We start from the raw sequence: 7,233 nt of genomic DNA, 5'->3' as shown, positions 1-7,233 counted from the left end.
TCCATCTAAATAAATGATCTTAGTGTCTAATTAGACTTATCCAAACCTAATTTGATCAATTTTCCGCATATGCAAATTGATTAGCCCCACTTTCGAGTATAAATTTAATAATTTTTGAAACTAGATCAAACAAAATCATATTAGATTGAAAATTGAAAAGTGGCCTCCCCCACAGCTTTAGTGTCCAGCTAAAATTTCACATTTTTTAGACATTTCTACTCCTACTAGCAAAAATCACCAAAAAAACCTAAAAATCCTTCCAAAAATTATAAAACAATAAACAAAATAGGGAGAATATCAAACAAATATGATATTTTTGTGCAATAATTAATTTTTCTTTTTAAAGTTCAAAGAAAGAAAAACATCTAGCTATTAAATCTAGAAGAGGATCCGATTTACTGAACAAAGCCTTGATCTATAGCTCTCTTCTTAAGCCAATAATTGATTACCACCTGGCATCATCTTTACCCCTCTCCAATTTAAAAAATTTCAAATGCCACAATTCATTCTTCCCTCCTTCAGCTCTAAATACCCTCTTTGAGGAGAGAATCAGACCACTCTCATATTCTTTGACTCTTTGCTTAGTCTCTTCTAGTTCTTTGATCCCTCCTCTTAACTCAAGCTTAGGTTTCACTTTCCTTTAGCTTCCCCTCTTCTTTCTTCTACCTTAATTTTCTAAGATTAAGATCTTCCAAACCTAAAGAGCAACCCCTACCTAAGATCTAGGAAGGCTTAAAGCAAAAAAAAGTCCAAGCTAGGAAAATCTCTCTAGGATCTTCTCCAAATAGAAGGAAGCAAGTTGAATTGTGCCGATCAACCATTAAAGAAGCTCCATTTCCTTTTCAACTTGCGTTTTCTTTACTTTGGTCTTATGATCTTAAGCAATAACATGTAATTGACTTGAAATGAATGAAATTTCTTTCTCCTAAATGATATAATTACTTGTGTTTCTTTTTTCTTGCCTATTTTAGCTTAATGCATAGATTTTTATTTTTTTTCCTGGAAATGTAAGTGACTATTTAGGATTCAAGACCCTTGATCTAATCTCTTAAAATGTCTTTGTGCTATCTAAAGCCTAATTATAGTATTTTAGGATGTGCACGACTGGGGAGGACTAAACTTTCGTTTTCTAGAACTCCGGCAAGCCACCACGCACCTATACATGGCTTAAGCCCTTTCTACATAAGGAGTATAAGACTATGCCTCCATGCCTAGGATTAGAAAAGGTGCCTCACCTTTAGGCCCTCCCAGGTAGTACTCTCAATATTTATTTAAGCTCGAGGTCCATTAGTCATCCTTACCCATCTTTTTCTTTTAGTTTTCCAACTTTTTCTTGCCTTACATCCCGAACCATTGTCATGGCCTCCTCTAAAGTTGATCACATTGATCTAGCTTCTCTAATAGAAAATCTGACTTGAAAATTGAAAGATTACATATATAGTTTGGATTCACTATTGTTTGGGCTTATTATTTTGTGTTGATTTTTTAGTTTCTTACTTCTTCTCCTTTACTTGTTTTTGTTCTTATTACACATCAAAACACCAGAAATAGATTTTAAAAACGTTCAAAAGAGGTTGGATGAAGCTTTGCCCAAAAATCAACACAATTTACTTAGACTCAAGCTCGAAATTCATGCCTACTTTTCAGGCCCAAGCCATGCCCTCACTCATGCTTCAAGTTTTGGGCCAAGCCTTGGGCTTCTTAAATATAAATAACTAAGAATTTTAAAGCAATTTTAATACTCAATAACTAAAATTATATACTCTAAGATTACGGATCTTCTACCATTAAGTTTATGTATTAACAAAACCTAAGCTTTAGTCATAAAAGCCTAGGATTTAAAATAACTAGGCCAAGTTGGCTCGAGGCCGATTTTAATCCCTAACTCGGCCTATTTAATAAACAAGCTTATTTTCTAAGCTTGGCCTGGCCTGCTGAGCCTAAAATCTTAGCCCAAGCTCAACCAAAAGGCTTCATGCTTGAGTTGGCTGTACAGGCCTCCCATCCCATGAACCGACCTAGTTGGTTAGATCAGGCATGCTTGACCCAAGTCAAACCCAATCTTATATCATGATTTTAAACCCGATCCCAATCCACGAGTTGATTAGGTCAAGTCGAATAGGTTGAGTTAGGTCCATGAGAATGATTTTAGACCCAATGGTAGAGGTGTGCAAAACACTAACCAAACCATAAATGCAAACCAAACTAGCCACTTTGGTTAAATTTAAATCATTTTTCTATAATCAGTTTAATTTTAATTTTAAAAAATTTCAAACTAAAATATTCCATTTGGTTTTGGTTCAGATTTTTAGAAAACCAACCCAAAACGAAAAACTAATATAATACATACATACATACATACATACGTATGCATACATACATACATACACATATATATATATATATATATATATATATATATGTATATGTATGTATATATATATATATGTATATGTATATGTATATGTATATATATGCCTATGTGTTTGTATTGTCCCTTTAGTGGTTCAACCCTAACCCATATTCTTTTTTGCAGTTCTCCTCTCCACTCGAACAACCGCCCATCAACCTCTCTCTCACCATCTCTTCTTCTCCTTTCATGTGTTTGTATTGTCACAACCATTGGAGCCCCCTCATTCCGCTAATTCAAAGATGACAGGCCAACAATGTCATTTCTCGATAGTTGGAGCGGCCATGACGTAGGGGAGATGTCTCTCTCGTACCTCATGGCATATCTTATCTCTTTCAAGCCCTCATGCCTCATTGTGTGTCTCATCTCTTTCAAGCCTCACTAATCCCTCATAAAGCTCGGCACTAGAAACCTCCTTATCGGGTCCTTACCACTTTCTTTCCTCTCTATTTTTTTAGTTTTTTTTTCTATTTTCTAATTGATGGATTGACTTCCTATTCTAATGCCTTTCTAGTGAGAAATACAATAAAGAGAGGTTTCAAGTTAGTAATTCCTATATCTTCTCAACCTAATACGACAGACCTAAAATTAGTTTTCTGCAACCCAATAAACCAAACTAAAACCAAAATGAATTTTTCAATTCAATTTCATTCACTTTTTATAAACGATTGGTTTGGTGTCGGTTTTAATTTTAGGAAACTAATTTAAATCGGTTTGGTTTCAATTTTACCCTTAAATTGATCCTATCCAACCTTGGCATATCCTTACCCACAAGCCACTCAGGTCTGATCCAAGTCAAGTATAACCTATATCCACCTGAATTGTTCAGATTTGGGCCCAAACCGAGGTAGGTTTGGTTTGCAATTCAAATCAAGCATGTAGTTATTTTTTTTATAGCTAAAAAATAAAAATAAATAGTTAAATTAAAATACTAAAAAATTAAATAAAACTAAAAGAGCTAACTTAAACTTGAATTTTCATCCAAAAACTTATAATTACATCCAAGTAATTGATCATTCTTAAGATTACAAATTATTATCTTTAAAATATATATTCATATACTTGAGGGTATTATGAATGAGAATCTACCAAAACAAACAATGAAATATGAATATTTAAATATATGTAAGTAAGTGAAATACATCATAGATGCAGCTGTTGGGATGAGAAAAGAGCAACTAGTTTAAATGAGAGTTCATTCAATGAATCAGAAAAGATATTTATAGTAAAGAATAAGAGGTTTATTTGATTCAGATTTTAGGGTTAGACAAGATAAGGTTCGAGTTGGATCAAGCCTATTTTGTATGGCCCCAAATTAGATTCAGATAATACACAGACCAAGTTAGGTTAGGTTGCGTTGAAACAGACAAGACCCAAATCTAACTTCAAGTTTAGAACGGATTTAATTTTTGAATCCAACTGAACCCATGGGCCTTCCAACATAAATAAGGTCAGGTCTAATAAGGCCAAGATTAGGGCAGGTCATGGGTTGACCCAACCCACCTACAATCCTACTTGTTGTCTACACTTTTATAACTTGTGTCTAATCAAGTATTGCTCCAAGGGATAGATTTGAAGCCTTATGCAGCTAAAACCTTAATATTGCGGCTTCAAGTTGCTTTTTTGAGGCAATCAATTAATTTCACCATTGTAGAAGAATGACTTTTTATTTCCTACTACAAGTGAGATAATATTAGAGTAGGATACAATTCTGCTAGCTAAAATTTGCTTATCATCATCAATGATCTTCAATCTAGACGTCAAGCATGTTCACATGCTAGCCATGGATTCCATGAATACTGGACCAAGATTGTAATAAGTAAATATGGAGTGTAATTATCATAATCCAATTTCATACCACTCTTGAATCCAAAAAAAAATTGCTTCAAGGTTGCTTTCTAAAGAATACTAATAATACTTATGTGCCATGCACCTCAAGTTCTCTACAATTCAATTTTTAATGATAATATCAATTGTAAATAGTCTTATACTCTTTTGAGAACATTCATAAACAATTGGTTATTGGTAATTTTTTTGAATATTTTCATAGACAAGTGTTAATTTCATCATTCATTGTTTTCTTATAACGAGAGCATTTAGAAAACTTATTATTCTTACAATATCTATATTTTAGTATTTATTCAATAAAAGTTATAAAATATGGAAAACTTATTTTTGAACTTTGGAATTCTTTTTCTTTCTAATACAAAAATCGTTTCTTTCCTTTCTCCATTTTTTTTATCGATATTGTTGTGACCAAATAAGCTTCAAGGAACTGGAGGAGCACGGCTTCCCCAGGCAGTGGATTGGATGGATTATGGGGTGTGTCCGGGGGCCAAAGTTTTCTATCTTGGTCAACGGCACTCCATCGATTTTCTTCGAGTCCACGAGGGGATTACGACAGGGATGTCCCTTATCCCCTTATTTGTTTATCACCTGTGTTGATATTTTATCCCGTGCTTTGCAGGGAGCGTGTGCCAGCCGGGAGCTGGAGGCCTATGTGCCAGCACCGGGGGCCCGCCCTATCTCCCATTTACTCTTTGCTGATGACTGTCTTCTCTTGGCTAGGGCACGGACTCCAGAGGCACGGGTCCTACGCAGGGTGGTGGCAGACTATTGCGTGGCATCAGGTCAAAGAGTAAACTTCCTCAAGTCTGCTATCTTCTTCAGCCCCAGCACAGAAAGCGGAGTCAAACAGGAGATCAGAGGGATACTGCAGGTACCAGAGCAGGAGGGGACACTGACCTACCTTGGCGTCCCTATCACGGGTCGGAGGCTACGGGTGGCCGAGTGCTTGGGCTTGGTGCAGCGGGTCCAGAGCAGGCTGGAGGGATGGAGGGCATCCTCCCTATCCATGATGGGGAGAGTGACATTGGTCAGAGCAGTGCTGGGATCTATTCCGGTGTACCTTATGGCCAACACAGTAGTTCCGAAGACGATTCTGTTGAGGATCGAACGCCTTCTTCGGAGCTTTCTGTGGGGGTCATATAGTGGAGGCCATGGAGTGCATTTGGTAGCTTGGGAGCAGGTTTGCCTTCCTACTAGCGAGGGTGGTCTAGGGGTGCAGTCCCTCGTTCAGAGGCGTGAGGCACTCATTGCCCGGCACGCGGCCCAGTTTATGTTAGCGCCACACAGCTTCTGGAGTCAGGTGATGGCAGCTAGATATGGTCGGGGGGCTTCATCAGCAGCACGGACCGGTCGACGAGTCTCCTTCATGTGGCGCGAGATCGGGAGGTATTTGCCATCAGTTGCAGCACACACCAGGTGGTTGATCGGCGATGGCCGGAGTATTGATGTGACCAGTGACTCGTGGGTGGACACCCTTCCCCTGAGTCGCTGGCCGACCATGGTAGATGCAGAGGCAGTGGAGGGGCTACGGGTGTGCGATCTCCTAGCACCAGGAGGGGCAGAGTGGGATGAGGCCAGGTTACGGCTGTTCTTCGGGGTACACCTGGCTGTGAGGATTCGGTCCCTCCCGCTTCCAGGTTGTGGGGGGCCGGATGTCAGAGTATGGGGCACTTCGAGCCGGGCCGGTGTTAGACTGGGAGACCTATCCCGTGCCATTCAGCCAGAGCACGAGCCAGGGTCAGATTGCGCTTGGATCTGGAGGTCCGGCCTCCACCCGAGGGCAGCTCTCTTTTTGTGGAAGGTGTTCTGGGACCGCCTTCCGACGAGAGCAGTGTTGAGCAGGCATGGCTGGGGGATCCCTGCGGAGTGCGGGACGTGCGGAGCTGAGGAGACAGTGGACCATGTGCTCTTTCAGTGTACTTGGGCGATGTCGACATGGCAGTGGACAGGGATCCCGCAGGGGGCTCGATGTGCGCGGATACAATTCCTTAGTATGACGCGGCAGTGGCTAGCTAGTCCGCAGACTCATGAGGAGGGCATCAGAGCGACTTGCACGGCCCTTCAGATCTGGCTGGCAAGGAATGCTCGTACTCTCGGCCAGCGCAGGGTGTCATCGAGGTTTGCAGCAGAGTTTGCTCGAGCACAGGCCACGGAGATCAGCCATATCCCTTCCTTAGTTAGACCTTTGACAGCTCGGGACACCTGGGGTTCCCCCCTTGCTCCGGCAGCTCCTCAGATGGTGTTTTTCACCTGGGAGCCCCCACCCCCGAGCTTCCTCAAGGTCAACTTTGATGGGTCTGTGTTGGATGGCGGCTCGCGTGGTGGTGCAGGTTTTGTCATACGGGACCCGCAGTCTAGGGTTGTGGCCGCAGGCGGCTGCCACTTGTTCGCTACATCAGTCCCGGGAGCAGAGCTGCGCGCTGCCTGGACGGGGCTTCGACATGCACAGGCGATGATGCGGACCAGCTCGATTATTCTGGAGGGCGACTCAGCTACCGTTATTGGATGGATTCAGAAGGGGTTGAGGGGTGAGAGCTCAGACCACCCCTTGATCCGCGACATAGTCAGGATGATGAGAGATGGGGGGGCCATCCAGGCCAAGCATGTATTTCGGAAGGCCAATGGGGCGGCTGATTGGGTGGCCGCCTATGCGGCCCACCATTCGGGTTACGCCTTTTGGTCAGGGGAGGGGGAGCTGCCATTGGCACTCCGTGAGATATTGTATTTTGATTTTATTGGGTGTATTCACACACGGTCTGTATGAAGCACCCGTTTTAGCAAAAAAAAAAAAAAAAAAAAAAAGCTTCAAGGAATACAAAGATTTGATTGTGATGGCTCCATCATATAAGTTTCTCCAAATCAAAGTTGTTACCCTATCGTTTAGTATATTGTGTATCTTTCCAAATATTTAATCGAATAATGAGCCTAGTGCATATGTATTTAGTGCACCTGGATATGTATTTTTGACCTTTTGG

The sequence above is a fragment of the Phoenix dactylifera genome, chromosome 16, assembly GCF_051530095.1.
Source record: "Phoenix dactylifera cultivar Ajwa chromosome 16, Ajwa_hap1_PhDact_Kaust_v1.1, whole genome shotgun sequence".
Classification (NCBI taxonomy): domain Eukaryota; kingdom Viridiplantae; phylum Streptophyta; class Magnoliopsida; order Arecales; family Arecaceae; genus Phoenix; species Phoenix dactylifera.
Note: the sequence above shows the minus strand (reverse complement) of the source record.